This window comes from Trachypithecus francoisi, unplaced genomic scaffold (assembly GCF_009764315.1).
Source record: "Trachypithecus francoisi isolate TF-2019V2 unplaced genomic scaffold, Tfra_2.0 Contig01474, whole genome shotgun sequence".
NCBI lineage: Eukaryota > Metazoa > Chordata > Mammalia > Primates > Cercopithecidae > Trachypithecus > Trachypithecus francoisi.
Window position 1 is genome coordinate 6002678 of NW_022681435.1, and position 8957 is coordinate 6011634.

The 8957-nt window shown below is 40.8% G+C and overlaps 1 non-coding gene across 1 annotated transcript; it reads left to right on the top strand.

Annotated features, from left to right (window-relative positions):
- The first annotated feature begins 1974 nt into the window (after nucleotides 1-1974).
- Nucleotides 1975-2115, top strand: LOC117062661. The gene has a single exon (XR_004428489.1). It is a non-coding gene; the product is annotated as a U4 spliceosomal RNA (small nuclear RNA).
- The last annotated feature ends 6842 nt before the right edge of the window (nucleotides 2116-8957 follow it).

Below are 8957 nucleotides of genomic sequence, written 5' to 3' on the forward strand. Positions count from 1 at the left end.
TTGATTCAAAAATATTTCAAGAAGTTATTTTTTAGAGCTACTTTTTGGAGTGATCACCAAAGAAATTGAAGAGATCATCTCTCAGCCATCAACACCCTACTGGCCCTGGATAGGTCTCCTTGCCCTTATGTAATTCCCTTGAGGGAGGGAACCTGGAGGAGGATGAGAAGAAAAACAATCAAAGAAACAAATCAAGCATGCATTTAAAAGAAAAGCTTTCTGTCAGCTTTCTTCTTATTTTTCTTCTTCTTTTTTTCCAAACACAGGAGTGATTGAGTCACAGCCTGCCCTAATGGCATTTTATTGAGTTTCTAACTGCCAAGTCATGTCTGAGCTGCCAATTTAAGTTTCAAACTTTTAGAAGAAGAACTGTTCCATATCAAGTCATTGGTTCCTATTCAATTTTGCAAAATAAAGAGATCACTTAAAGAATTCTGGGGAAGAGGATATTTGAGTTTTAGGGCCCAAACCCCTTGGCTTAACTTTCTACCATGTTGTCCATTAAAATAACTGAAGAGGGGGAGATTTTTCACCATAGCACCAAAAACTTATATTAAGAATTGAGCAGATATGGGGTTCAGATAGGAGTTTTTATGGACAACAATACAGGAAACAGGATTAAGAAATAGCATTGGCCTATTTCCTTATGCTACAGTTCTGGGTCTGAAGTGGCACAGCTTTGATGTTCTGTTTGTCATTCTGTGCTGCGGCACTTTAAAAGTAAGAAAAAGCATTGATGTATTATGGCAGTGATTCTTAAACCTTTGTATGCATCTGAATCACCTGAAGGGCTTGTTAAAACACAATTGTCGGGTCCTACTCCCAGAGTTTCTAATACAGTGGGGTGGGACCTGAGAATTGGCATCTAACAAGTTCTCAAATAATTTTGTTGCTACTGGTTTGGGGACCAAGTTTTGAGAACTACTTTATTACAAGGTCTCTCTTCTCAATGGCAGCTGAGAGGAAATTAAGGGTGTTATTCTGCATTACCTAAAATTAGGAAGTTAACTGTGGTTAGTGGTTCTCAGTCTTGGGTATTTGTTATGAACCACTTGAGGAGCATTGTAAAAAATACTGATGTCAATATCTTTGAGATAGAAGTAGGATGTTGATAATTTTTGAAAGATCCCTAGGTGTTTCCAATATGCACACACAGTTGAGAGCTCTTTGTCATTTCCTAATTAGATATCAAGGATTTTCACCTACTCCAAATGAACAGTGTTGGTAGTACCTGGGCAACCTCTGAGAGGCAGAAGAGGAGAATTAGGAACAAATCCTCTCACAGTAACTTCTAATGCAAGGCTTAGAGTAGGTATAACTTGATAAATCATGAGTCTCTAATACACACAAACCAATGAAAGATTTTTTTCAACATATGAAACCTTCATGGAGTCGTTTCCTATTCAGAGTGAAAATATGGGGTCGTACACCTAAAAGGAAGCCAATTTCTCTAAGGCCTTCTGTTTTTTGGGGGGGAATATGGTAGGCATTCTACCTTATAGCACATCCTCCAGCATGTGAACTGAGAGGTTGACTTATCCACAAGGAGAGAAACTTGAGAACTCTTGCTATATTCTAATACTAAGCTTGGCCAAATTGCATTCTGCTCAAGAATGAGTAAACTGAGAAAATTGGATCAAAGCTCATAAAACAGTCTGCAGCCCAAGAGAAGAACATTTCTCTAAGTATTCAACAGAGCATTTTTCCTGCCAAATAGAATTACTAAATACAAGGAAAGAAAAACTATTTAAAATATCTGCCTGATGGCCTAATTTGTTTCAGGAAAACATTATTTGTAACAATAAATAGGTCAAGATAAGTAGAGACTAGCTTGTGATAAGAAGAAAATGGAAGGAATCAAATGGTTCCAGAAGCAATAATAGAAAAGACATATTGCAGGAAATTGAATTATTTACACAATATCTGTATTTTAATAAATTAGCACTAGAAGAATAATAAAAATAAGTTAGTTTAAGCTTTGTGTGGTGGCACTATTGTAGCTACTGAGGTTCCTCCAGGGTGCAATTTTTGCTAATTAAAAACATTTCCCAATACCCTGGTGTGATGACTTGCATTAGAGTGGGCATTGGCAATTTTTGACAGTCTCTACAGAGATAGAATTTAAAAAAGAAAAAAGAGGATTCATTTTTAACCATAATGTCCAAATGTTGTATTTGATGTACCTTGCACTCTGCCACTTGTCTTCGAGTGCCAAGCTTGGGTGCTTGGGACCACAAGGGAAATGCTGTAGGTTAGGAAACACTTGATTATTAACCAGGTCACCTGTCTCAGTCCCTGCTTGAGTTTCTGCTTTGTTGGCAAGAGGGAAATCTCCAGATTTTTTTTTTTTTTGGCCTTATTCCTGGGAAATCTCGACATAGAACCCATTCAAATCTGCCAGCTACTTGCTGTGAACCCTAACCCCTAATCCAGTCCCTCTTAGCTTTGAAGGATCCCACAAAAACCAAGAGAAATAGAAGTTTCCAAAATGAGCCAGTCAAATTAATAATTACCACAAATAATTCCAAAGTGGAGAGAAATGTTTACTTGGGTGAGTCAATGGTCTTCCTCTCTGTCCCATGAAAGAGAAGGTGCCCATACTACGCTGCTGGGATAGGGAAGCCACCAAAGCAAAGAGCTCTGGAGTCTTACTGCCAATGAATTACACACGTGCAGATCTGTGACCTCTTCTCCTTATGATTGGTGGGGTGGGGGTGGGACCCCAGCAGCCCTATTTCAGTAGGAAGCAGGTGGGCACCGATCTTCCTGAGAACCATTAGAACGTCACCCCCAACTGATAATATAGGCAGATTTCCATGGTGGTTTAAGCACTTGAAGGGTAAGTACATATTAAAATGTGCCCCCATAAGATACAGGCCTTTGGAAGTGCTCTGTGTGGATGTACCCTCACTTTCTAACATCAACTCCTAATTTTCTCTCCTTTTCCTACTCTGCCTTAGAAGTACCAATTCCCATTTCCTGGAATACTCATCTACATAAGAGATGGAGATTCTGGCCATCTTTTTTTTCCCTGTGCTCTGCAAACTCTATCATCTTTGGCTTAGAAATAATGTTATGGCAGACTTTCTTTGGACCATGCTTCTACTGGTTGTCAAAGCAGAGGGCTCTTGTATCATGAGGTGGAAGAATATAGCACCAGTTCCATTCAATTTCCTCTCCCAGGGATGGCATCAGACACTTTTCCCTTTGATTAGGGCAAACACAGCTTATCAACTTGAATATATTAAGTTTCTTTGGTTTAAAGCAAGTGACACCAATCAGGCTTGGAAGAGACAGAAACTGGTTAGCTCTAAGTCACCTTTTGGAAAGACACTTCTAGATTGTCTCACCTAGATACTTTCACAGAATAAATGATTTCTAACCATTTTCCCTCACCGTTGTGTCACCGCTCGGAGAGTTGAAACTGCCTTTGCAAAAACTGTAACAGGCAATTATTACAGTAAATGAGATCTGACCTGACTCCATCTTGCTTCTAACCTTCATGCTGTCCTTGTTTATTTCTGGGTGGAGGCCGAACTAACTCTGGGATGAACTTAGTTTATGGTTTAGCTTTGAAACAAAGATGGTAACAGTCCTTTCCCAAAACAAACCCCTTTCCTACCTGGGGACTACACTGCCATTGCAGGACTAACAAATTAGCCACAAGATTAGAAATATGGTTTAGGAGTCATGCAGCTGGAGGTTGCAAGATTCTAAACCTCCTCAAATTGCTCCTGGGGAAAACATCACTATTGTAAACCCTAATACCAGCACTTGAGACATTTTGCAGATGCTGCATTTGATGGATCAGTTGGTACCACCTAAATTGATAAAATGGCTCATTGGTCTTGTGGCCCCACCCCGCCACCCCCAACCCAGGAAATGACTTTGCAAGAGGACAGTTTCAACTACCTGTGATTTCATCTCTGACATGACCAATCAGAACTCCCAACTCACTGACCCCCTACCCACCAAATTATCCTTAAAAACTTGGATCCCCGAATGCTCAGGAAGACTGATTTGAGTAATAATAATACTCCCTTCTCCTGCACAGACAGCTCTGCATGAATTACCCTTTCTCTATTGCAATTCTCTGGTCTTGATAAACCAGCTCTGTTTAGGCAACGGGCAAGATAAACCCATTGGATGGTTATAGGGTCCACACCTACGGTAAGAAAGAGTGATTAATTGGCTGAACTTGGATTATGTGGCTACCGTCAATCTAGGCGGCAAGAGAAAGAATATTGTAGAAAGAGCTCTAAGACCACTTTAGTCTTATAGTGGTAGCTCAAGCCTCTTTGAATATAGAATTTTATCAAGCTTCTGCATGATGAAAAGACTTCAGTCTTCATATAGAAAAATGAAGGGCCTTTGGGAAAGAGTAATGGATGCAGTGTAGCCCTAAATTGTTCTGTACAAGAACAACTAATTTTATTCCAAAGAGAGCACAGCTTATGTTCATCTGAAAATTGTATATTGATTGTATTGCATGATATTGATTCTACTTCTTATAAAACATAACTCTTTTTTATTGTGCTGAAGAAGCTTTCTCCTTCTTGGCTCCTCTTTCATCACAAAGACCCTCTTTTCAACCCTTTTTTTTTTTATTATTATACTTTAAGTTCTAGGGTACATGTGCATAACGTTTATATCATGTATTATCATCTCAGATCTCTTGCAAAATTTCTCAGCTCCTTCCTAATCCTTTGATGTTCTCACAGGGAGAGAATATAGGAAAAGGACAAGAGTTTCAGTGACCTCCTTTGTCCTCAGAGTGAGGTGATGCTCTGCTTAGGGACTGAACTATTCATGTCAATGGTGTCCTTTTATTGCTTATATGGATGTATGGATTCATTTCTCAACCATCTCAAAAATTTTCTCTCCTGTGACCTCCAGTAGCCCTCTATCTATATTTGTGGTCTTTCCCCTTTCCCACTCATCTTCAGACTACTTTATTCTCTGAATTGTTAATACTTTAGAACCACAGCAAGTCTGATGACAAAGGGCTTTCAAAAAAATGATCCACCTTCCGTGAGACCACATATCATGAATTTAAGTATAAAGAGTAAGCATATAATTTATAACCCAATTCAGAACACTTGTAAAAGTAAAAGGAAACAAAAGAAATCACATTATGTCATTGGCTTTAAACTAGGATTTCTCACAAAATGTTGAATTATTTTTGACTTGTGGATATATACCTTACAAGGTTAAGAAAATTTGATATATCTTTCATGAAACCATAGGTTCTCTCAATTTCTCCTGCACATTGAACCTTGCCATATGTGATTGTATTCCTCTATTTTTAGTTGCTTTCTACTTCTTGAATCTGGTTTAGATATACATATATTTCAAGCTTGTTATTTTTTCAGCTTTATCCCTTTATCCCACCCTTCCACATCTGTACTTCCCTATCATTTTAATCCTTCACCTTCATGAGGGTAGATGGAAAGGTGCATTGAAATGTACATGAAAAGGCCGGGTGTGCTGGCTCAAGCCTGTAACCCCAGCACTTTGGGAGGCCGAGACGGGCGGATCACGAGGTCAGGAGATCGAGACCATCCTGGCTAACACGGTGAAACCCCATCTCTACTAAAAAATCCAAAAAAAAAAAAAAAAAAAAAACTAGCCGGGCGTGGTGGTGGGCGCCTGTAGCCCCAGCTACTCGGGAGGCTGAGGCAGGAGAATGTTGTGAACCCGGGAGGCGGAGCTTGCAGTGAGCCGAGATTGCGCCACTGCACTCCAGCCTGGGCGACTGAATGAGTCTCTGTCTCAAAAAAAAAACAAACAAACAAATAAATAAATGTACATGAAAAGACATGGGCTAGGCATGGTGGCTCACACCTGTAACCCATGAACTTTGGTAGGCCACAGTGGGAGAATCATTTGAGGCCAGGAGTTCAAGATCAGCCTGGAAAACAGTGAGACTCTGTCTCTCCAAAAAATTTAAAAATTATCTGTGTATGTCAATATTCACTTGTAGTCTTAGGTTCTTGCGGTTAGGGGAGTGATGAGGTGGGAGAATCACCTGGGCCCAGGAGTTCAAGGCTATAGTGAGCTACAATGGCACTATTCACTCCACCTTGGGTGACAGAGTGAGACCTAGTCTTAAAAAAAGAAGACACAGATGTATTTAATGGTGAATTTGAGTTATTCAACCTCATTGGCCTCAATTTCTTCATTTGTTAAAGGAAATGACAGTAGTTGCTTAACCTACCTAGCTATTTAAAATAACAACACACTGCAAAAAAATCATAATCATTATACAGTTCATATGATGGTCATAGCATATCTCATAATGACTAATGTTTGTTGAACACTTAAAATGTTCCAGGGCAGATCTGGTATTTAACCGTATGTTAGAGTATAAAACTCACCTACTGATTGGTAGGTAGCCACTGTCCTCTACTTACGTGGCCATCCTTATTCCTTCTCCAGATACAAGGGGAAAGGGATTCTAGACCTCCTCTGTAGTCCAACAACAAAAGAAGTAATGCCTGGCACCTTAGCAGATCCCTAGCACCCATTCCAATCCTACTTTCAGTTTGGTTATTGCCAGACAAATCAGTGTCCCCAAAGTCTTGAATTTTTGGCCTCTTTTTTTCGGGGGCGGGGGGGAATTTCCTCTTCTCTTAGAGGGTCGGCCTATATCTTGAATGTGCATTTGGCCTGTCCTTGAAGAGGCCCACTGGGCACTGTGTAGGGACTCTTCTACCTGCCAAACCACCAGGTAGGCCATTGGGGCTCTTGGATGTGGCCCCCACCCTTGAGGGTCCCTGGACCATGGTAGTAGGTCCGGCACCCAGTAGGCAAACATCTGGTGCCTACCTGGCTCTCTGAGGTTGTGGCTGTCTGCCGCTGGCCAGTACTTCCCCTCTTAAGGCTGTCTGTGGGAACTTCATCCATCATTGGATTTAGTCTGTAGGATCCTGGAGGAGACACCTAGTGAACTGGTGAGGAGGCCACAGTGGAGTCTTTCTCAGACAGGGACAAGCTGCTGCTGGCTCTGCTGACGTAGTAGGCATCCCTGCGGCAGGGATGTCTTAGTCCATTTGTTCTGCTGTAATAAAATACAATCATGAGATATATAATGTTTTGGTCAACAGCGGACTGCATATGTGACTGTAGTCCTATAAGATTATAATGGAACTGAAAAATTCCTATCACGTAGCAATGTCATAGCCATCATAATGTCATAGTGCAATTACTTTATGTTTTAAAAAATAAATTCAGTGTAGCCTAAGTGTAGAGTGTTTACAAAGTCTACAGTAGTGTGCAGTAATGTCCTAGACCTTCACCTTTGTTCACCACTCACTCACTGACTCACCCAGAGCAACTTCCAGGCCTTCAAGCTCCATTCGTGGTAAGTGCCCTGTATAGGTGTACTATTTTTTTCTCTTTAATACCCCAGTTTTACTGTATCTTTTCTGTGTTTAGATACACAAATACTTACCACTGTGGTACAGTTGTCTACGGTACTCAGTATAGTAAGGTACCGTCCAGGTTTGTAGCCCAGGAGGAATAGGCTTTGCCATCTAGCCCAGGTGTGTAGTAGGTTACAGCATTTAGGTTTGTGTAAGTGCACTCTGTGATGTTCACACAACAAGGAAATCACCTAACAAACCATTTCTCAGAATGTATCCCCACATTGTCTTTTTTTTTTTCAGACAGAGTCTCACTCTGTTGCCCAGGCTAGAGTGCAATGGTGCGATCTTGGCTCACTACAACCTCTGCCTCCCATGTTCAAGCGGTTCTTCTGCCTCAGCCTCCTGAGTAGCTGGCATGTGCTGCCAGCCTGGCCAATTGTATTTTTGTATTTTTAGTAGAGATGGGGTTTCACCATGTTGGCCAGGCTTGTCTTGAACTCCTGACCTCAGGTGATCCACCTACCTCGGCCTCCCAAAGTGCTGGGCTATCCCCACAGGCATGAACGACCGCACCCAGCCATCCCTACATTGTTAAGTGACATGTGATTGTACCTTAGACAGGTAATTTATGAAGACCACAGTTTAATTTTTGACAGTTCTAGATACTGAGAAGTTCAAGATCAAGGTGTCTGCAGGTGTGATTGTCTGGGGAGGGCTGCTCTCTGCTTTTGAGATTGTTCCTTGTGGCTGCATGCTATCCCCTTTTTCATCCTCTCCTTAGAGGGATGAATGCTGTGTCCTTTCATGGGGCAGAAGTCAGAGGACAAGAGCGTCAAACACTGTGTGAAGCCCCTTGTAACAGGGCCTTCATCCTGTTCATGAGAGAGGAGTTCTCACGGCCTAATCACCTCAAATAAAGGCTCCCCTTCTTAATACCATCACATTGGCCGTTAAGTGTCAACAATTTTGGAGGGAACACATTTAAACCATAGTGAGGAGGGAGGACAGGGGTAAGTGTGGCCTGTGGGACAACTTAGGGCTGAAAAACACCCAGGATGTTGTGGGGAGCCTTTCCACCATCTTTTGAAGTGTGATTCCATTCTGTGGCACAAGTCCTTTAAAACACACTGAATGCCTGCTTATACCAACATTCAATACTAATGTTATTAGTAAGTTATCAATAGTAAATTATCAAATATATAATTCCCATACAAATTTCTGTGTTATATAAAGCGAAGTAATTATTTGTGAGATCATTTCCAATAGTAAGCATTATCAGCTCATAAAGCAACCCTTTAGCCCTTTAACTTAGTGTTTAAAGAAACTGATTTTTATGCAACAGAGGAGTTATTAATAAGATTTTAACATACCTGTTATAGTTAGAGCAGTCTCTGGAATATCTCAAGGATGTTAGCATAATTGAAATGCTGATTTTTTTCTCATGTCCCTAATTTATTCTTTAGGGGAAACAGGGACTTCGGAACGTTAGGGTAGGTATTCTACTAAAAGCATGATTATTGATCACTGCCGCTGAAAATGCACTGTGTTATTAGTAGAAATGCACCTGATTGTGATCTGTTTCTAGTGCTT